The sequence below is a fragment of the Ornithorhynchus anatinus genome, chromosome X1 (assembly GCF_004115215.2).
Source record: "Ornithorhynchus anatinus isolate Pmale09 chromosome X1, mOrnAna1.pri.v4, whole genome shotgun sequence".
Lineage (NCBI taxonomy): Eukaryota > Metazoa > Chordata > Mammalia > Monotremata > Ornithorhynchidae > Ornithorhynchus > Ornithorhynchus anatinus.
The window spans coordinates 42,425,264-42,448,576 of NC_041749.1; the positions used below are offsets into that span (position 1 = coordinate 42,425,264).

Below are 23,313 nucleotides of genomic sequence, written 5' to 3' on the forward strand. Positions count from 1 at the left end.
CTGCCACAGGGGTGGACTTGATTTGGTTTTCTCATGGCTTGGTTGAGCCGAGCTGTACTCAGTTTGTTATTTGTGAAGTATCATAAAGGAGAAGCTTGCTGAATAATTCAGAACACTTTCTGTTCCCTGTAGGCAGAGGCTTTGTTCTGGGGTCTGCTCTATCAGGCCGCACAATGGGGTGGAGGTGGGGGAGGTCAGAAGAGAAAGCCATAATTCAGAGGGGCCATTTGTTCAGGTTGAAAAGCTGCTATAAGATGGGCAGAATTTGGATCAGCATGGTAGCAATTTAGATGGAGAGGAAAGTGTGGATTTTAGCAGTGTTGTGATGACAGAACCAACAGGATTTGGTGACAGATGGAATATGTGGGCTGAATGAGAGAAATAAATCTAGGACAATCCCAAGATTATGGGAGGAGAGTGGTATTATCTACAGTAATTGGAAAGAGCATGAGGACAGGGTTTGGGTGGGAAGATAAGGACTTCTGTTTTGGAAATGCTAAATTTTAGGTGTCGTTGGGACATCCAGGTAAGGATGTCCTGAAAGCAGGAGAAAATGTGAGACTGCAGAGAAGGAGAGAGGTCAGGACTGGAGACACAGATTTAGGAAACGTCTGCATTGAGATGGTTGTTGAAGCCATGGGAGCAAATGAGTTCTCCAAAGGAGTGGGTGTAGATGGAAAATAGAAGGTGACCTAAAACTGAGTCTTGAGGGTCTCCCATTGTCAGAGAGTGGGAGGCAGAGGAGAGGCCTTACCAAAAGGCTGAGAAGGAGCAGTCAGATATGAGGAGAACCAAAAGAAGTCAGTGTCAGGTAAGCCAAGGTTGGATAATGTTTCCAGGAAAATATGGTCTACTGTTAAAGGTAACTTGAGAGGTCCAGGAGGATTAGAATAGAGTAGAGGCCATCAAATTTGGCGAGAAGAAGGTCATTAGTTACTATTGGCTTTAAAACTCTCCATCACCTGGCCCCTTCCGATCTCACCTCCCTTCTCTCCTTCTCCACCCCAGCCAGCACACTCTCCTCCTCTGGTGCTAACCTTCTCACTGTGCCTCGATTTCTTTGTCTCGCCACCGACCTCTAGCCCATGTCCTACTTTTGGCCTGGAATGCCCTCCCTCCTCAAATCCACCAAACAATCATTCTCCTCCCCTTCAAAGCCCTACTGAAAGCTCATCTCCTCCAAGAGGCCTTCCCAGACTAAGCCCCACTTTTCCTCAGCTCTCCCTCCCTTCCGCATCACCATGACTCGCTCCCTTTGCTCTCCCCCACCTCCCCGCCCCATGGCACTTACGTATATATGTAAATATCTAGAATTCTATTTATAGTGATGCCTATTTACTTGTATTGATGTATGTCTCCCCCCTTATAAACTGTAAACCTGTTGTGGGCAGGGAGTGTCTCTTTTCATAGCTGTATTGGACTTTCCAAGTGCTTAGTACAGTGCTCTGTACACAGTAAGTGCTCAATAAATATAAATGAATGAATGAATAAATGAACTTGAGAGGGCTGTTTTCATGGAAGGGAGCGGAAGACATATTGGAGGGGGTCAAGGAGAGAATTGGAGGAGAGGAAGTGGAGACAGTGGGTATAAACAACTCCCTAGAAGTTTGGAGAGGAATAATAACAATAATAATAATTATGGTACTTGTTAAGGATTTACTATGTGCCAAGCACTGTTTTAAGCAGTGAAGTAGATATAAGTTAATCAGGTTGGACACAGTCCCTGTCCCACATGGGGCTTACACTCTTGCCCCATTTTACAGATGAGGTAACTGAGGTCCAGAGAAGTTAAGTGATTTGCCCAAGGTCACACAGCAGACATGTGGCAGAGCTGAGAATTCGAACCCAGGTCCTTCTGACTCCCAGGCCCAAGCTCTGTCCACTAAGCCATGCTGCTTAGTAAGCTAAGGTAAAAGGGAGAAGGAGGTGATAACTGAAGGGAGCTGTGGGGTCAAGGAAGGGGTCTTTTGTGATAGAGACACATGAGCATGTTAAAAAGCCATTAGAAAGTGAATGGTTGAAGATGGCAGGCAAGGAAGGAAGAAGAGAGGAGATGAGCATTTTAATAAACCAACTTCATTTTTCTCAGTGAAAGAAGCCACCCAGGCATTGGTCCTCTCTAGCGGTGATCTTTTGGTCTTCCACGCAGCATTTCTTTTTCTGAGATGGCCTGCCTCCTGCTCTTTTGCTCTTTTTCCCTGAGGCTCAGGTTGCTGGGGACATGCAAAGAAGCCAGTCAGCCTAGTCCTAGCAGTGCTATTTTAAACCCGATGATAGAAGTTGACTTTAGACATGGATTTGGGATTAGGCAGTGGAGAGGGATGGTGCCAGCAGGGTTCTCCAAAGGAGTGGGTGTAGATGGAGAATAGAAGGTGACCTAAAACTGAGTCTTGAGGGTCTCCCATTGTCGGAGAGTGGGAGGCAGAGGAGAGGCATTACAAAAAGGCTGAGAAGGAGCAGTCAGATATGAGGAGAACCAAAAGAAGTCAGTATCAGGGAAGCCAAGGATGTTGCTGTTGCTGCTGCAGCCTGACCACTGGCAATGAGGCATGTCCAAACATATCCCAAACAGGCTTGGGGAAGGGGACTAAGACCACCCACCTTGAGAAATGAGCAAAGGGACAAAAGTCCCAAATCTGCCGATATCTGGACTGCTGAGGTCATGCTTAGAAAAGTGCTGATTCTGACGGTGTTTAGGTCCCCACCAGCTTTCCATATGTCCTACCCCACTTCTCCATTCCCCCCTCCCCTACTTCACCTCTCCTCTGCTGGTTCTGGGTCTCTCTCCTCTCCATTTTCCATCTCTCCCCACCCAGCAGATAGGTTTCAGCACAGCCGAGTTTACTCAAGGGAATGATGTTTTTAGAAATATCAGAAAAGTTGTCATTAGTGATATTTATCGATCCCCTACTATGTGTGAATTACTGTAGTAAGCACTGAGGCAAAGTACACCAGAAGCAGAATGCATAGTCCTGCCCACTGGGGGCTGTCAATCTAATGGCAATTGCCTTTGTAAAGGGAATCATATAAGATTTCCCAGAAATCAGAGGTAAGTAGTAGCAGGGAGGCCTAGTGAGAGTCAAGGGGCCACCAGCTATGCCTCTTGCTTGTTGTAGATGACCTTGGGTATGTCACTTAACTTCTCTCTGCCTCAGTTTCACTATCTAGAAAATGGGGATTCAATACCTATTCTCCCTCCACTTTAGACTGAGCCCATGTGGGACAGGGACTATGTCTGATTTGATTGTATTGTATCTTTTTCCCCCAGTGCTTAATACAGTGTTTGGCACCTTGTAAGCACTTAAAAAATAGCACAATTATTATTATTGTTGTTGTTGTACAACTCACCACTTGACTGCCTCTCCCCTAAAGGTAGTGTGTGTCAAGAATGCTACCTAGGACAGATGTTCTCCTGATTTAAAAACTCATTTTGGTGCAGTAGGTGCAGAAATTGGAGGTCAGCAATGTTCTGTGCAAGGATTCATAAAATACATGAAAAATTCCCTCATTTGTGATCTAATTTAACAAGGAGATAAATTTGAGCCCCAGAGATGGCCTCCTGCCAAAGATTATATATATCTCCTAATCGAATGGTGTTGAAAGCACCTGGAGTTTAATCCTGTGTGTGTGAGACTCTTGAGATCCACAGTCTGTTAGCGGTTCTCCCTTAAAATTCTTTACCATTAAGGAAAGCCAACCGCACCCAGGAGTACCATATTCAGCCTTTACACCAGCCAAAACTTTGCCTGTACTCAGTTTTGCCATACCAAGTCCTTTCACTAAGTGCAGTGTTCTGCACAAAGTGAAACACTTTAAAAAAAAAAGGCACTTCAGTCCTTACCATGTGCCAGGCACTGTACTAAGCATTGAGGAAGATAGAGGCTAATCAAGGTAGACACAGTCCCTGTCATACATGGGGCTCACAGTCTTAATCCCCATTTTACAGATGAGATAATTGAGGCACAGAGAAGTGAAGTGACTTGCCCAAGGTCCCACAGCAGACAAGTGGTGGAGACAGGATTAGAACCCAGGTCCTTTGAACTCCCAGGTCTGTGCTCTAGCCACTAGGCCATGCTGCTTCTCTGGTAAATATCAATGATTGAATGATTCCTTTGTGAGTTTTGACCAGGATTTTGTAAGGGAATAAGGAAGCCATCATCCTACCTCCTGTTTGGAAACTTTGTTTAGAAAGTAAAGGGACAAAGTAGTTGCCGGAGTTTGAGGCACCCCAGGTCTCTGAGCCTTCAGGAGAGGAGTGTAGAAAGGGATGGCCTCGCCCATGTAGGACCCTGAACCTGACCAGGCAAGATGGAGAATCAATCAATCACTGGTATTTATTGAGTGCTTACTCTGTGCAAAGCACTGAACTAAGTACTTATGGTACTGAATTAAGTGCTTGTGAAAGTATAGTATTATAGGTAGGTATGATCCCTGCCCACAAGGAGCTTACAGTCTAGAAAAGAAGGTAGACATTGAAATAAATTACAGCTAGGGGAAATGGAGTTTAAGGAAATACACATAAATGATGCAGGACTGGGGTGAGTTTCAAAGTTCTTAAGAGGTTAATATCTGAGTGTGTAGATGATACAGAGGGAAGGGTGTGGAGGGATCATGACGGCTTAGTGAGGGAAATCCTCTCTGAGGAGAAGGAGAGGAAGCCCAGAAGATTGGTTTCCTAATAACTGTGGTATTTGTAAAGTGCTTACTATGTGCCAGGCACTGTTCTAGGTGCTGTGGTAGACACAAGATAATCGGGTTGGAACACAGTTCCTGTCCCACATGAAGCTCCCAGTCTTAATCCCCATTTTACAGATGAAGGAACTGAGGCACAGAGAAGTGACGTGACCTGCCCAAGGTTGCACAGCAGACAAGTGGCAGAACTGGGATTAGAACCTAGGTCCTTCTGACTCCCGAACACGTGCAGTGTCCACTAAGACCTGCTGATTTCCTGTTCCTAAGATATAGGAGGGATGAGTCCACTGAAGCCTCCAGCCGGGCAATCGGGATCACAAAAGCACTCAAACCAGGACTTTCCCCATTGGGAAAAGATTGTTTTTAGCCGCCCCAGCTTCGGCAGGCCTGAGCTTGGCGTTTCCTCGGAGACAAGATATAATTACCTTCCATTGAATTCCCTCAGCTAACCGAAGCTCAAGCCAAGCCTTATAAATTACCCGTAGAAAGTCGTCAGAGGCAAACGGGAATGTGGTGTTCTGTAATAGAAAATGGCAGGGGCATAAACAACAGAGGCCTTAATTGAGGGATAATAAAATATCCTTGTGAGCAGGAGTTAAATTACTGCATTGAGAGAGCCTGCTTTGCTCGGAGGCCTCTGGTGGCTGATGGGGAAATTAGCAACTTCCCCCAGGAGGGTGTTTCACGGGACCAGGGACCAAGGTTTGAGGTGTGCAGTCGTAAGGCCCTGCATGACCCTGCCCCCGCAGGTGGGGGGGGAGGTGGAGGGGGCAGCTCAGTGGGGGCTGGGGCCTGGGGCCTTTAGCCTGGGGCTTGGGATCCCTTCTGAGCTCCAGGATACCTGAGATGGGGTTCAGTTGTGGGATGTGGTGAAAGTGACCTGTCCCGGCTGTAGGTTTCATGAAGAAACTTCCAAGGAGAGAGAAATGGTTAAATTAAGCCGGGTCAGAGTGAAGGAAAATACTTAAAAAGGCAACCCTCCATTTACTCTATGGAATAGGAAAGCCCATGTTGGCTACAGGCAGTAGCATGGTAAATTCTATTTATCTCCCCAAGACTTCCTTATTTCTTCTCTGCCTGCCTTTTGCAGTCCTGGATCGAGGCAATGCAATGTGATTCACTTTAGTTACATGGAACAGAAGGGCAAGGTTTTCTATCTATGGGTACCCTGCCCACCCCCACAGGACGCCTTTGGGCATAACACCTGACCAGTTCAAAAATGGAATTTGGGTTCCCAAAGAGATCTAAGCCCAGAGTGGTCCTTATGAAATCTCATCAAAGAGTGGATTCTCTAGATTAGCAGAAAGCGCCAGTGCCCTGCTGTTGTTCCCAGAAACCCATTTAGTGAGACACTCGATCTCTGGGCTTCCATTTCCCTTGACCTACATGGGACATCACTCCAAGCCTTTGGAGGCGGGACCCCAAGACGATGGGATGTTACCACCTTTTCACTGAGATGGAAGTCCTGGGGAGTGAAGTGAAGGGCCTGACTAGTTTGGAAAGGGGAGCTCATAGGCTCTGAATCCTGGAAGTTCGCTTTCTCTGTGTCCAGAACAAGAGGCCACAAGGGGCTACTTGTACTCAAGGAATCGCTATTATGCATCTATCACCTATTTTATGCAGAACTCTGTACTGAGTACTGGGGAGGGGAGGTAGTTGATGATGATGATATTTAATAACTTTAAATGTCTCAAACACTGTACTAAGCGCTTGGATAGATACAAGATAATCAGCCTGGACACAGTCTCGTCCCAAATGGGGCTCACAGTCTAAGATGGAAGGAGAACAGGAATCAAATCTTCATTTTTCAGATGCAGAAACTGAGGCACAAAGAAGTTAAGTGGAGGTAAACGGCACAATCCATGCCCTCTAATGGGTGAGGCAGGCTCAAGATTGTGCATAAATAGGAGAAAAAGAGAGTGGGAAGATGGATTAGTCAATAAAGAAGTCATTTAAGAGCAGGGAAGATAATAATAATAATGGTATTTGTTAAGCGTTTGCTATGTGCCAAGCACTGTTCTAAGCACTGGGGTAGATACAAGATTATCAGGTTGTCCCACTTGGGGCTCACAGTCTTAATCCCCATTTTATAGATGGGTAACTCAGGCACAGAAAAGATAAGTGACTTGCTCAAAGACACACAGCTGACAAATGGAGGAGCTGGGATTGGAACCCATGACCTCTGACTCCCAAGCCCGTGCTCTGTCCACTAAGCCACACTGTGAAAGTGCTACTGTTGGCTGAGAATACAGAAGGGTAAAGGTGGTGATGAGGGAAAGGGAAAATTAATCAGCAGAGGCTTCCTGGAGGAAGTGGGGTTTCAGGAGAACTTTGTGTTTGGGGAAGCTATGGTCTGGTGGATTTGAGAAGCAGCATGGCCTAGTGGAAAGAGCACGGGCCTGGGAGTCAGAGGACTTGGGTTCTAATCCCAGCTCTGCCAATTGCTTGCTTTGGGATGTTGGGCAAGTCACTTAACTTCTCTGTGCCTCAGTTTCATCAACTGTAAAATGGGGATTCAATACTACCTATTCAGTTGTATTGAGCACTTATTGTGTGCAGAGCACTGTACTAAGCACTTAGAGAGTACAATTCAGTAACTGCGTGCCCTGTATGGGACAACTAACCACCCGGGGGTATCTACCCCAGTACTTAGAAAAGTACTTGACACATAATAAGCACTTAACAGATATAATAATAATAATTTGAAAGGGGAGGGCATTCCAGACAGAAAAGCTGTGAGCCAGGGGTTGGAGGCCAGAATGGAGAATGATCAGTAATGCCACCTGGGGTGCCAGGACCAGGAAATTGTTTCTAGCTGATCCTTCTTCTGGTAGGTGTCAAAGATTTTTGTCTCTGCCATACTGTGTTTTCAGATAGCTGAAAGGTAGCATGTTGTGGCCTAATTTGGGGAGGGAGAGGATGGTTGTGAAACTGGATTTTGGCACTGAACCAAAAGTAACTGGCTCAGGAGAAGGTAGTCCCCCTTTGGTGCTCCCTGGGATAGAAGAGAGAGAGCCCTCAATCAGTGGTATTTATTGAATGCTTCTTATGCACAAATCATAAACTCTGTGTAAACAGAGCATCCTGGTTATTTCCAACTGCTCTGTAGGTAATTGTGCCATGGGGCATGAGTTCAGAATGGTGTCTCCTGGAGAGACAACTCAGTACCATACAAAGCTCTAGTTTTGGTCTGAGTCTAAACTGAACACAGTGGACCAAGGGTAGGCTGGTCTCCCTGACTTTCAGTCCAGGGTCAGCAGGGCTGGTGCCATCCAGGCACTGAGTCTGAATTGATGCACTGGGGCTGGAGTTTTCTGCTGGATCCAAATCTCCTTGGACCCATTTTCCACAGTTCCTTCCCAGGATAAAAGATATGGTCGAAGGCAGGAGCTTCCATTCTGGCTCTACCATTCATTCATTCGATCGTATTTTTTGAGCACATACTATGTGCAGAGCACTGGACTAAGCCCTTGGGAGAATTTTAGGCAACAGTAAACAGACACTCCCTGCCCACAACAAGTTTACAGTCTAGAGGAGGAGAAAGACAATATAAATACCAGCTGCAGCCCTCACTTCTAGGGTGAGGTTGAAATGACTTTTTTTCTTGTCCCTTTCCTTTCCAACCACCTCCACTGCCTTTCAGAGTTGCTGCCTCTACCATCTCCAATCTAGGCAAAAATAACTGGAGGTCTGGAAATACTTGATCCTTGGATCAGATCTGTCAAGTGCTGGAATTTTCAGGCCTTTACAAATGCTTTAAACTCCAGCATCCAGTTTGGTGAATTCTCATTAAGGGAAAGCAGAAATTGGTTCTCTGAGAAGAAGCAGAATGGCCTAGTGGAAAGATCATGGGTCTGGGAGTCAGAGGACCTGAGTTCTAATCCCAGCTCCACCACTTACCTGCTGTTTGGCCTTGAGCAAGTCACTTGAGTTCTCTGTGCCTGTTCCCTCATTTACAAAATGAGGATTTAATACCTGTTCTCCCTCCTACATAGACTGTGAGCCCCAAGTGGAACCTGTTTATCTTGTATTTATCCCAGGGCTTAGTACCGTGCTTGGCACATAGTAAACTCTTAATAAATATTGCTATAACTATTGCTCCCTGAATATCACTAAAATATTATTGACTTAGTGGCTTAGTGGAAAGAGCACAGGTTTGAGAGGCATGGGTTCTAATCCCACCTCTGCCACTCATCTGCTGTGTGACCTTGGGCAAGCCACTTAACTTCTTTGGGTCTTAGTTACCTCATCTGTAAAATAGGGATTAAGACTGTGAAACCCACAGGGGACAACCTGCTTACACTGTATCTACCTCATTGCTTAGAGCATAGTTTGGCATATAGTAAGTGCTTAACAAATACTGTAATTATTATTATTATTATTATTATTATTATTATTAAGAGCCTACATAAAAGAGCAGCAGGAATTGGAGAAGAGAACATCTACTTGTTCTGGATGGGTTAACCTGTTGGAGGCAGGGGGTGAGGCCAGTTGATTTAGAATGGTCCTTTGCAGGATTAGGATTCAAGAAAGCCATTTTAGGAATCACATATTTGGCTATTGCTGCTTGTGGAGGGAATCTTTATTTTGTGGCTGGGAAGCAGGATGGGAGAAACCATTCTTCATACTGCCAAGAGTGTCGGTGTCAGAACAGGGCTGGGGAATCACAGATCCGACATCCAATACCATCAAATCCCCTCAGCAAATGCCAGCATCAGGTTGCTCAGTGATTCCTCCTGAGATACTCCTCCTGACTGGAGTTGAACCCCTCTGGATGCAGGGGAGTGTACTACTTCCTGTAATTTCCAGAAACACCACTTTAAGTGTTATAGTCACAGCAAAGAATTGTTGTGAAGCTCCCAATCCAGGCCCAGGAGAAACATCTCCAAAAAGGCTCGGCATTCATGCCAATATCTCTCATTGCCGTGAACAAAGCCTGAGACAGGCAGGGCTCCCCTTAGATGACTGGCTTCAGAGTTGATGTGGAAGCGTTACCTTGCGTGGACCACTTGTTTATACAAGCAGCAGACTGACTCTACATATCCATCTCCTCGCTCTGACACCGATGCAGCCTGAAGGATGGCTTCTCCCTTTCTGCTTCCCAACCAAAAAATAATGGATTCTCTCCCCATCTGTCTGCCTCGGAGACATCAGAGATCACTAACGTTTCTCCTCACCCACCTTCCTTCCACGCAGACTGAGATCCTGGTGGTCTTGGGAGAGGAAGATGCCAGGAGAGGGATTGGTGGAAGAGCACTTTACCCCCTTGTGATCCTCAGAGACGGGTGAGGTGCTGACTTTTGATATAGTTGGCTGGATGGGAGTAAGGAAGCCCAGAAAGCTTCTGCCTTGGGCCCAGGCCAGCCTGCCAAAGTTCCTTTGGGTGAACTTTCTCTGCCGACCTCCATCCATGACTCAGGACTGGCCCAGCGGGGAAATAACCAGGTGTGGGGTCCCCAGCACCAAAAGCGAGGACCAGATCACCCACCACGGGGTCCTGCAGCTCAGTCTGCTCTCTGGCATAGAGGCTGGGCTGACGTCAAACAGCGCTGCTGAGTGGAACATGTGAGGAGAAAGAGTGTCCTCAGGGTACCAAAATGGGAAAGAGGAAGGAACCAAAGCAAGTCACAGGGACAGAATTAAGCAGAGTCTCAAACAAGATGACATAATAGGGCACTGTTGTGAGACCCCTACTGGAAGGACCAGTCTGCTGGGCAGTAACAGGGAAGAGGGTTTCCTTCTGAGTGTAGAGGCTTTGTCAAGCCTGGGATGCTGAGAGGCAGGCTTGAAAACAGAGGCAGGCTCTATAGGGAACATATGCAAGAACTCATCAAGCAGCTGTCTTTTATCACAACCGATGCATGAAGGAGTGTCGCTCACTTAGCCGTCTTTTTGGCCACACTTGTAGGTGGACAGAATCTCACCATCCGTTGCATCATTTTGAAATGGACAGCTATTTCTGAGTATATATATAGACCAGTTGCATTTTTTTATGGTATATAAGTGCTTACTGTACTGTACTAGGCGCTGTGGTGGATATAAGATGGTTGGATATGGTCCCTGTCCCACATGGGACTCAGTCTTAATCTTGATTTTAAAGATGAGGGAACAGAGGCATAGAGACATGAAATGACTTGCCCAGGGTCACACAGCAGACAAGTGGCAGAGTTGAGATTAGTTCTCAGGTCCTTTTGACTGCCAGACCCATGCTCTATCCACTAAACCATCCTGAGGACATTCTGGAAAAGGCAGAACTACTAAAAGGGATCAAACATAAGGGAGAGAACTCAAACTAGGCAGCTGTTTATCTTCAGCTCCTCTTAAAGAGGGGTAAGGGTGAAAGAGGGGTAAGGGAGAGAGAGAGAGAGAGAGAGAGAGAGAGAGAAATATATTTTTATCACAAAGCTACTTTGCCCAAGGCAAGAAAAAAGGGAGGACTGTTGTTAGTTGGACATCTGACTGCCAATCCATTCCCAGCTGTAGCCATGCTTCTCTTGCTCCTGGGGCATTGAATTGAGGAGGAGCATCTGTCTGAGAAAACTGAGGTCCTAAGTGCAGTGACAGAGAGTTGAGCTGAGTCGTAGGGATACCCTGCATCTACCCCAGCACTTAGAACAGTGCTCTGCCCACAGTCAGCGCTTAACAAATGCCAACATGATTATTATTATAAGGAATTCCAAAACTAATCATTCAGCTGTATTTATTGAGCACTTACTATGTGCATAGCACTGTACTAAGCACTTGGGAGAGTACAATGCAACAGTGAACAGACACATTGCTCACAATGAGCTTACAGTCTTTGGGGAGAGGGACAGACATTAATATAAATGAATAAAGTACACATATGTACATAAGTGCTGTGGAGCTGGGAGAGGGGATGAACAAAGGGAACTTTAGGTTGACGCAGAAGGGAGTCAGAGAAGAGGAAAGGGAGCCTTAAGGAAGGCCTTTTGGAGCAGATGTTCCCTCAGTAAAGCTTTAAATAGGGGAAGAGTAATTGTGAGATTTGAGGAGGGTGGGTGTTCCAGAACAGAGGCAGGATGTAGGAGAGGGGTCGGCGGTGAGATAGACGAGATCGAGGTACGGTGAGAAGGATGGCATTAGGGGAGCCAAGTGTGTGGGTTGGGTTATAGTAGAAAAGTAGTGAAGTGAGGTAGGTGGCGTAAGGTGATTGAGTGCTTTAAAGCTAATGGGGGGAGTTTCTGTTTGGGAGGTGGATGGGCAACCAATCAAACAGAGTAGTATTTACTGAGCACTTACTGTGTAGAGAACACCTTACCAAATGCTTGGAAGTGTACAGTACAATAGAGTCGGTAGGGGTGATCCCTGTCCACAAGAAGCTCACAGTTGGGAGATCCAGTTTCTAGCCCTAACTCTGCCACGGACCTGTTGAGAGCCTAGACAAGACCCAACAGTGTCAAGCTCTCTCCTGGACTGTACTAGACATATCTGGGGCGCATGAGATTTTCCAGCACCAATGACTTGTCTTTTTGAGTAGACAGCTCCTACCTGACCCATCAGCCAGCTTGGCACCAGAGTATAGCTCTGCTCATCTTCCAGTTTCCTTGTTCTCCTCTCAGCTGTGTCCTGTGTTCTCATCCATTTTCTCCCTTCACCCACTGTGAATCTGGCCAGAGGTGTCAGCTTGTTTCTTCCCTCCTTACCGCCCTCACCCTTAAACAACAGGGATTCCATCTTATGTTTTTTTTTGCTGGTCTCCACTCTCCAAGATACGTATGTTCTGAGTATGGCAGTGGTATTGATGAGGTGCTTACTATGGGCTGGGTGCACAGTATTAGGAGTTGGGGAGTACAGGCCTGGGAGTCAGAAGGACCTGGGTTCTAGTCCTGACTGCCACGTGTTTGCTCAGTGACCTTGGGCAAGTCACTTAATTTCTCTGGGCCTCAGTTACCTCATCTGTAAAATGGGGATTAAGAGTGTGAGCTCTACGTGGGACAGGGACTGTGTCCAACTTGATTAATTTGTACCTATCCCAGCACTTAGAACAGTGCTTGGAACATAGTAAGCACTTAATTCTATTATTATTATTATTATCATTAGGGCATTGATTGGCAAGGTTCCTGGTCCATCTCTGAGGGCAGAACCAGGGCAGGTGCTTGGGGAATTTTGAGCTGCTGTTCCAACCCCCAATCCACTCCCTCTCACATTGCATCTCCCTGGGTGACAGCCCTCATTTCTCCAGCAATTTTTCCAGTGTGCCACAAAAACAACAAAAAAACTTTTCCAAGTGTGTTTATTAAATGCCAACCCCGGACCTTTGGCCCGTTTTCCTCACCAGGCCATGGAGTGTGGAACTGTGGGCAAGGCTGGTGATAGAGTCAGTGAGGTAGGGAACCGGAGTGGATGTGGTCCTGCAAAGTATGGGGTGAGGGTGGGGTCCTGAAGGAGACTGCAGCTCTTGCAGACCAGGCTGCCTGCCACGCTAGAGAAGGAGAAGCAGAAGCCGGGGGATTCAGCTGTGCTGAGAGGCAGAGGGAAAAGCTTGGAAGCTGCTGTGGGGCCAGGGCGGGGAGTACTCGGGGTGAAAGTGAATGGGGAGGGCAGTCACTGGTGGATGATGTAGAACCAGCGAGGCTCGAAATGGGAGCATTTGGCCACTGAGGATGAGAATGTGTGCCACACCTCCAAACCACAGATCTGGAGTGGCTCTGCAGCCCCAGAAAGGAGTCTCCCCTCCAGAGGGTGTTCCCTGTTTCCCTGCTTGAGGCACACAGTGTGATGATGCTGTTGCACAATGCATACCACCTAATGGCATCGTGCGGTGCTGTCTTTGTGGCGTAGTATACCTTCATCATGGGTCACTTGGGGGCTGCACGTTTGAAGTCATGTCAAGGTTCAAGCTAGACAGACCAGCCCTTGGAGAGAGCTGATGGCCTTAAAGCTAAAGGGCAGGAGTTTCTGCTTGATACAGAGTGGAATTGGCAACTACTGGAGGTTTTTGAGGAATGGGGAGATGTGAAAAAGGAAGTTTTAGAAAAATGATGCAGGCAGGAGAGTAAAGCATGGACCAGAGATGGGGAGAGGCGAGGCAGTTGAGATCAGTGAGGATGAAAAGGAAGGGGCGGATCTGGAAAATAGTATTGGAGGAGCAACTAACAAGATTGTGACAGACCAAAAGTGAGAATTGAAGGGGAGAGAGGGAGAAGTCAATGGCGGTACCAAAGATAACTTCAGAGATGGGAGGATGGTGGTGTGAGCAGCTGAGATGGGAAGGTCAGGTAAAGGAGAGGATTTGGGAGGGAAGATGAGTTCAGTTGTAGATATATTGAACTCCAAGTGCAGATGGGACATCCTTTTGAAGATATCCTGAAGGTAGGAGGAAATGAGAGATGGCAGAGGAAGTAAGTGGGCCCTTCCCTGGTATTGGCTTGAAGGGATGCTGCTGTCATGGTTTGCGTTTTGGCATTGGCTTCTGAAATCTTTCTGGATTTTTTTATTATTGTATAAAGTGCTTCATCTGTGTCAACTGAATGTAGCCAGACATCTCTGTACCAAGCATGAGGCTAAGCGCTGCGGTAGATACAAGATCAGATTGGACTCAGTCCTTCTTTTAACACATGGGGCTCATAACCTAAAGAGTAGAGAGCAGGCATTTTATCCCCATTTTACAGGTGGGAAAACTGGAGCCCAGGGAAGTCAAATGATTTGTGTAAGGTTGCAGGGCTGGGATTAGAACCACGCCATCTTCTTTGGGGTTTTTTAATGGTATTTAAGTGCTTACGGTGCATCAAACACTCTTCAAAGTGCTCACAGCCTTAGTAGGAGGGAAAACAGGTATTGGATCCCCATTTTGTATTTAAGGATATTGAGACACAGAGAAGTTAATGATTTGCCTAAGGTCACACAGCGGGCAAGTGGAGGCCAAATTAGAACACAGGTCCTCTGACTCTAATCCCAGATCCACCACTTATCTCCTGACTCCATGCCCCAATTCCTCTTTCCACTAGGCCACCCTCCCTCCATTTTGCTTGTGAGGCAGTGCCTTGTCAGAGGACACACAAATGAATAACCACTGGAGCCCATCCCCTCAACAACACAAATCCATTTCCTTCTCTCTCAAGGAGGGTTTGTCTTTACAAGGCCCACTGGCTGATGGGGGTCCCAGAGAGCATGTTTCCTTGGGATCATTTATAATAATAATTATGGTATTTGTTAAGCATTTACTATGTGCCAGGCACTGTACTAAGTGCTGGGGTAAATTCAAGAAAATCAGGTTGGACACAGTCCAGCTGTCCAATTTACTCAGCACTGGATGTTCATCCTGGGCTGAGAAGTGATGATTCAAGCAGTTTCCCCCAGTGAATGATGCCTTAGAACTATGGGGAGCAGGAAAATGAAATTATCAGAAGTGGACTGCGGACCCTTCTCCTCACCATCTGATGATCCCCGGGGAACAGGCTTCTTGGCTCATCTCTATATCCCTTCCAGGCTATGCCAATCTGGGTTTTGCACTCTGGCTGGAGGAAAGTCCCCCAATCTTTGGCTGTTCGCTAATACAGCTGGAAATCTGGGGCTCCCTTGCAATGGAACGGGAAGGGGTGTGCAATCCTGGGAGCAAGCCAAGAAACTTTGCCCTCCCAGCACACTCCGAATGCGAGGGCAGAGTTTCTTGGTCTGCTCCCAGGATCGCACACCCCTTTGCGTTCCCTGGGAAGAGCCCAGAAGATGACTGTAAATCTTGTTTCCAGCATCCCCATCAATTACCAGGCGGGCAGTGGCGGCGGGCAGCGTCCATTACTCGTCGCTTAGACTCCCCCTTGCAACCTGGAGACTTGGCGCTGGGCCCCCATGAGTGACTCTGAGGGACCAGCCGGGGCAGTGGCAGGGTGCCGGGGGCCTGAAATATTGACAGTGTGGAACCCTGGTGGATACCAGTTCAGCCGTCTCTCTGGGTGATTTACAGACAGAGCTGGGACGGAGCTGCGGTTTATTCAGGTGGTGGCCCCAGAGTGAGCCGGGTGGGGAGAGTGGACAGAGGTCCCTTCCCTGACCCCTGAGTAGAGATGGATTCATAACAATAACGGGCACACCGCTGATTGAGGTGGGTCGGAGTCCTGCTCTGTGAGGGGTAAGCTCGATGTGGGCAAGGAATGTGTCTGCTTATTGTTAGATTGTACTCTCCCAAGTTGCTTAGTACAGTGCTCTGGACACAGTAAGTGCTCAAAAACTACAACTGAATGAATGCACGAGAGTGGTCTGGCCAAGTGCCATGAAGAGCGGAAGTGGAGGCTTGTCCTGAACTTCCCATCAATCAATCAATGGTCTTTATTGAGTGCTTACTGTGTGCAGAGCACTGTACTACATGCGTGGAGAGTATAGCAGAGTTGGTAGATATGTTCCCTGCCCACAAGGAGCTTAGCGTCTAGAGGGGGAGAGAGGCATCATTATAAATAGATTATTTACAGATATCTACATATGTGTAGGGGGGACATAATCAATTGAGGGTATTTCTTGAGTAATTATAATAACTAATAATTATGGTACTTGTTAAGCACTCACTATGTGCCAAGCACTGTTTTAACCACTGGAGTAGATACAAGTTAATAAGGTTGGACACAGTCCCTGTCCCACATGGGGCTCACACTCTTTTACAGATGAGGTACTAGGCTCAGAGATGTTAAGTGACTTGCTCAAGGTCACACAGCAGACATGTGGCGGAGCTGGGATTCAAACCCAGCTCCTTCTGACTCCCAAGAGTACTGATTCTACTGTACCTTCCCAAGTGCTTGGTAGTGTTCTGCACAGAGTAAATAGATATAATCCAAGCTCTGAAGGTGTTTATAGTCTAGTAGGGGAGATAGATAAAGAGAAGCAACTGATAATAACAGTGATTGACAGTAACCATGGTATTTGTGAAGGTCTTACTGTGTGCCAAGCACTCTACAATGATAGTACAAGATAGGTCCACATGGAGCTCACAATATCAGTAGGGAGAACAGGTACTGAATCCCCATTTTGCAGATAAGGAAACTGAGACACAGATAAATGACTTACCCAAGGTTCCACAGCAGGCAAGTGGTGGAGGCAGGATCAGAACCGAGTTCCTCTGACTCCCAGGTCTGTGTTCTTTCCACTAAGCCACATTGCTTCCTGCAGGTATGTGCTTAAGTACTGTGATAATGAGGTGGGGTGAGTGCTTGTGGGTGGGACTAAGTGCATGGGTGAGGCAGTAGGAAGGGGAAATAGGATGCAGAAATGAAAGCTTAGTTAGGGAAGGCTTCCTGGAGGAGATGTGATTTCAGTAGGACTTTGAAGATGGGAGGGAGTTCCAGGCAGGAGGTAGGGCATGAGCAAGGGATTGATTAGGGAGAGAGATGAAATGGAGTCACAGTGAGTATTTTGGAACTAGAGGAGCAAAGTGTGTGGGCTGGGTTGTGGTGGAAGAGAGGCAAGGATACATAGAGGGTGAGAGTGGATTGAGGGCCTCAAATCCAGTGGTGAGTTTCTGCTGGTTATAGAGCTGAATGGGCCACCATTGGAAGTACTTGAGGAGTGGGATGATGTACACAGAATTTATTTTTTTTAGAAAAATAATCTGGGCAACAGAGTGAAGTAATGGACTGGAGAGGGGAGAGACAGGAGGCCTAGAAGTCAGGAGCTTGATGCCAGTAGTTGAGATGAGATATAACAAGTGCATGAACTAACATGATAGCAGTTTGGATGGAGAGGAAGATGCACATTTGGAGATGGTATCGGAATCATGTTGATTCTGACTGAATATGTGCGTTGAATATGAGCTGAGGCTATTGCCAGGTTGAAGGCTTGTGAAATGGAGGGTGGAGTTGTCTACAATAATGGGAAAGCTGGAGGGTGGAGTTTGAGGGAAGATGAGTTCAGCTTTGGACATGTTGAGTTAGAGGTGATGGTGGGACATCCAGCGAGAGAGCAGTGCGGATAGAGGCAAGTTGAGGCAGGGGCGGTTGGGTAGGTGACTGGGCAGAATGACCAAGGGAGCAAACTCTCTTCAAAGGCAGCAGGCAGCTTGGCAGAATCTTCTCTTAAGCAAGGCAGAGAGTCCCGTGGTTTGACCCAGCAGATTGGAGTTCACTTCAGGGTTGCAGTGGGTCCTTAGTGGGAAAGTTGGGGTTGCTTGTGGTGCCTCTCTGAACATCAGATGACCTTCAGGCACTCAAGAGTGCCAGGCTGGGCAGACCATTGGTCTAACTTTGGGAAGGGGTGACTCAGGGTCTTGGGTTCTTTGGTGATAGAGGGTATGTGACAACTGGCCAGCTTGCAAAACTACAACTCCTTGCAAACTGAAAGCCTTCTGGTCACTTTGTTTTTCAGATTCCTCCAAATGATAAACATCAGTTCCTGATCTGCCTCTCCCTTGGGGATAAGTGAAAACTGCAGGAGAAGGAAGGCCCTAAAGGTGGATAGAGTCCTTCCTGCTGGCCCCTGCCTAGTTTCTGCTCTCAACGGTTCAGGAGGCCTTAAGGAGAGGTAGGATATCTAGTCATGGCTTTCTCCTATCCACCATCCCACAACCTCTCTCCAGGTATGTGAACTATGGTAGGAGAAGTGATGCGTCTGCCAATGTGAAAGGTGGGAAATGGAGAGATGGTCTCTCTGATTTTCTCCTGGGTTCGTGTCTCTTCATTGTAGGGTTATAGCTCCTTCTCAGCAGCCCCTGGAGCGGGTGGCATGGAATGGAATCTGCCCTGGTGTATGAGGTGAAAATAGCTGGCAATAACACCTGCCTGCAAGCACAGTTCTCTCAACAGCTTCAGTCATTACCTAGTGACAGAAGGGTCCTGCCTTACCCATAACCGCTGGCCCTGTGGTGTTAAGGTGGAGGGGGGGGCAGAAATTCAAGTGACAATTGTTTCAGAGAATATTGTGGACCAGAGGCTGCAGTGGAAATTACTTCAGCAAACAATGCTTGTCAGAAGGAAGGTTTATCTTGGGACCACCTCGGGGAGAGGCGGCTCCACAGTTTGGGCAACCATCCATCTGTGTCTGGGGCTGCACAGCTCTCTGGAAAAGCAGGCTCTTTTTTTCGAGCTGGAAGATCTTCAGTTAATAAAAAACTAAGGAGTTGAAAGAGTGAATCTTCAAGACCTCCAGTGACCTATGAATGCAGGCAGCAGGAGTGACTGTGTGGGAACTTGGTTGACTAGTGTGCTGGAGCAACATGCCCTCTCTCCTTCACTCTCCTCCAGGACCAGGTAAAAGAAAAAAGTGTGTGTCTTGTTCTTTCAGGCCCTATCTCCCACCTGCCTTGAATCCCACTCTCCTGATGTAACAATGCTGCTGTGCAATGCAACATAAAGAACAAGAGTCCTGCTAAACTAGCCTTTATCTAGACCCGAGCCGATGAGGTTCCCCTTAAGCAGGAATAGGTCTCACCTCTCCCATTCTGCTTAGGAAACTCCCTTTGCATGTATCTTATTGCCCTCTTCAGCACACATGTATATTATTTGACTGTGCTTTCCTGACTTATTTGAACTACCTCCTAGATCACTTTTCCTCCTGCTCCCACTATTATTGGTAAATAATTGCCACCTGTCTGGTCCCCACTTTGAATTGTAAGTTTCCTTGAGGGCAGGAGCCAAACATCTTTAGTATGCTGAGTTGTGCTCATCTCTTAATACAGTGCTCAGCACCTGGCCGTGCTTTGGGGCCTCTTACCTTCATTCATTCAATAGTATTTATTGAGCGCTTACTATGTGCAGAGCACTGTACTAAGCGCTTGGAATGTACAAATCGTTAACAGATAGAGACAGACCCTGCCCTTTGACGGGCTTACAGTCTAATCGGGGGAGACAGACAGACAAGGACAATACCGTCTACTTGAGAAGCAACGTAGCCTTGTGGTTATGGGCTTGTGAGTCAGAAGAATCTGTGTTCTAATCCCAGTTCTGCCACTCGTCTGCTTATGACGTTGGACAGATTACTTCACTTTTCTGTGGCTCAGTTACCTCATCTGTAAAATGGGGCTTAAAACTGTGAGCCCCATGTGGGACAGGGACTATGTCCAACCCGATTTGCTTGTATCTACCCCAGTGCCTAGTACAGTGCATGGTACACGGTAAGTGCTTAACAAATACCACAATTACCACTTCCTTGGAGGCACAAGGCTCTCTAGGGACAGGGTCACCACCTCCTTGAGAAAACACTTAGAAAAAGTCAGGAATCAACCTGGTGAACCATGGCAAGGCTCTATATGGCCAGACCGAAGGCGTGTCTTCCCTCGTGAGCGGGGAGGTGGGAGAGCAAGAGGAAACCTCAGTCACTTGGATCTGGGAGGCCGCCGTGGTTTGTTCCAAAACCCTGAGCATGCTCTGTTTCCCTTCTCCTTGCTTCCCCTGCTTAGCTGCCTTTTTTTCCAGTCTCATCTTTGGTCAGGCTGCAGGGAAGGATGCTGGCAAACAAAGGCAGCTTCACTAACTGCTCATCTAATAATAACGTACCCATCACCCACTGGTACTGAGGAGACCTCCCTCCTACCTAAAGACAAGGCAGAGACTTAAGTTTCTACTGCACAGAGGTGGGAATTGTAAACCACCTCTGTATTTTTTACCAAGAAAGCTTTATGGAGATCCATAGAGTCGCTGTGAATTGGAAATGATTCTTAAATGGCATTTATTAAGATTTGGCAGGTACTTACTGTGTGCCCAAGCAATGAACTTTAGCGCTGGTGTAGATTCAACTTCATCAGTCCCTGTCCCTCACTGGGCTCACAGTCTTAATAGGAGAGAGAATAGGTATTGAATCCCCATTGTACAAATGAGAAAATGGAGGCCCAGAGAAGGTAAGTGATTTATCCAAGGTGACATAGCAGAAAAGTGGCTGAGCCAGGATTAGCGAACAGATCCTCTTGACTCCTAGGCCCAGGCTTTTTCCATGCTCCTTTTCCAAGGAGGCCCCAGAGGGATCCATGGCTGGGTTTGAATGAGGGGCAGAGAAGGAGAATCAGCCCCAAATCTCACAATTTTCTGCCACGGTGTCCCCAACCCCAATGATTCTGCTACCTGGTGCCAGGCAGGAGCACGTCCCTTCTGCCCATTGCAAATTTTAGATCCCCTGACAAATAATGATGCATTTTGGTCATTTTTTTATTGTAAAATCCTCAGAAAAAGAGCATTTACAATGACACTACTTTACAGATCGTTTGTGATTCATCTTCTTTATACCAAGTGTTACTGCAAATACATTGCGTGTTCAGTACTGTATAATACAACAAAGGAAACACAAACTTATTTCAAATGCCACACACTGTTACTGTGTTGGTACAAATTTCTACTAAAGTTGATGTATTAAAAATAATTTATATATATCTTATAAATAAGGAAAAAGTCACATGTGTATAATTACAGGAGGCCTTTTGAGAAGTACCGGTGATTACAGAAAATATATTTTGGAGTCTTACATGGTTCAAAATGATGAGAGTGTGTCTCAACAGAGAAAGCTTTGTGAGATTTTCACAGGGGAGGTGGGAGATCTCAAAGGGGGAAATGGCATGGGAGGGTGTGCATTTTCAGGGAACCAGGGGTGGTATCTTTTCCTTCAGGTGCGAGTCAGCCCTCACTGACTCTAGGAGACAAGCGCCTCAGGTGGGGTGAGTTTAACCACAGCAAGATGTATGGGGGAGGAAATGGACGGGAAAGTTACAGAGTAACATCTGTTTTCTAAATGAACCTGCAGTGAGCTACTTTTTCCCCTCTAATGTCCCTTAGTTGCCTTTAGAGTACCTGCCTTTTTTTAAAAGTCTGGCCTGTGGCTGAGGATATGCATTCAGGAAGTCTCTCTGCAGCATTCTCAGGGCATTTCTGGAACATTCATCCCCAATCTCCCACCCCCAGCCCTTGCTTAAAAGTAAAGGAGGCCCCTGTAAGGGTCTGCTCTTTTCTCCTTCTGGGGAACAAGTGAAGGGACATTCAGGAGGAGGATCAACTACCATTTTTGGGGCCTTTGCAAAACGCATCTTCTAGTGCTTTGCTCTTTACCCGGTCGCCTTTGGCAGAGCGGGGTCATAGGAGGGCCAAAAGTATCCTTTTCAAGGTCTGCAATTTAATGAGAATGGTTTCTATGGTCAAGGAACAGAGGAGGGTGATGGTCTCTCTGGACCCTCTGGAAGGTTGTGACATGGATGGGCAGGTGAAAACTCCTGTCCTGATGTCAGAGGAGAAATGAGGGTAGGGGTAATGTGACCTGCAATTTTCCCTGGGGAAGAAGGGAATCAGTTCTTCAACTTTTTTTTTTGGTCAGGGGAAAGGGCGGGGGTCTCCTCGGTACCAGTTGGGTGAAGTGTACCTCAGCCAAAAGCTGGGGTGCTTATGGTAAATTAATCCATCAATCAACAATCATGTAAGCCTGTTATAGAAAAATATACCTAGATTGACTCTTTTGATCTCAGGTTTTCAACCTCTTACTTCACAGGTTATTGGTCAACAGAAAAGAACCAGAATGAAGTTAGAAGAAAGGTGAGTGAGGGGTGGAAACATTGTATGGCATGTCTGGCTCTCTTGGACATGGAGACATCCTTCATCAGGTGGATCTTGTGACTGAAACTGCATTTCTGTGAGTATTCTCCTTTCCCCAGACAGCGCCCACAGCTCTTCAGTTCAGATCCACAACATTTCCTGTGCCTAGAGCTAGATTTCTAAAAAAATGAGAGGCTTTTGCCTGCATTTCTGCTCTCCTCTCTCCTGAAAAACCCTCAGTTTGCTCTTGGTATGTGGAAGCCTTTTACTGATGTCTAAGGAAGGAGCTTCCCTAGTGGAAAGAGCCACAGGGCTGGGAATCAGGAGACCCAGATTCTAAACCAGGCTCTGCCATTTGCTTGCTGTGTGACTTTGGGTAAATCATTTAATTTCTTTATGCCTCATTTTCCTCATCTGTAAAATGGAAGCTAGCTGTTCTCCCTAGAGTCAGCTCTATTTGGGACAGGGACTGTTTCTGATCTGATTATCTCACATCAACCCTCAGTACTTGGTAAGTAGTAAGTAGAATATTCATTATTCTTCTTATTATTATTGGGTCCCCTGGGGCTGGGCAGCTGGAACTGCTCAGTCCCAACTCCACCGCTTGTCTGCTGAGTAACCTGGGGCAAGTCACTTCATTTCCCTATGCCTCAGTTATCTCATCTGTAAAATGGAAATTGACTGTGAGGCCCAGTGTGGGACATGGACTGTGTCCAACCTGATAATCTTATATCTACCCCAGTGCTTAGTTTAATGCCTGGTACATTATAGGCCCTCAAATACCAAAAAGGAGTTGGCAGGGCTAATCAGGCAGACAACTCAAAAAAGAAGTGACATGGCAATTAGGGAGTGGTTGGGATCCCTGTCCTCCAAAGTGGCAAGATCACCTGCCCTGAGAAGGGGAGAGAAGAGCTGTGGAAGATGGAAGGAATCAGCAGGTGTGCTTAGGGCTAAAGTTTGAAGAGCTCGGCTAGAGGCCTAGGTTTGGAAGGAATAGCTTTTAATATAGACCATGAAGAAAAACTAATGATAAATACACAATCAATTCTTGTAAAACCCAGGGCTAGCTCATGAAGAAACCCACGTTTTAAGAAAAACGTGCTAGAGTATACCATACAATGTCAGAAGGATACTCCCTAGTTCCTCAACATGTGTTATGGTAGGACTGGTTGTA

At 46.8% G+C, this 23,313-nt stretch overlaps 1 long non-coding RNA gene across 1 annotated transcript in view; it reads left to right on the plus strand.

Annotated features, from left to right (window-relative positions):
• The window catches only part of LOC114806471, a 198,782-nt gene that overhangs the window by 159,761 nt on the left and 15,708 nt on the right, over positions 1 to 23,313 (plus strand). Inside the window, exons 5-6 of the long non-coding RNA XR_003754514.2 lie at positions 18,001 to 18,156; positions 22,096 to 22,139. This is a non-coding gene — a long non-coding RNA (uncharacterized LOC114806471). The remainder of the gene's footprint in view (positions 1 to 18,000; positions 18,157 to 22,095; positions 22,140 to 23,313) is intronic.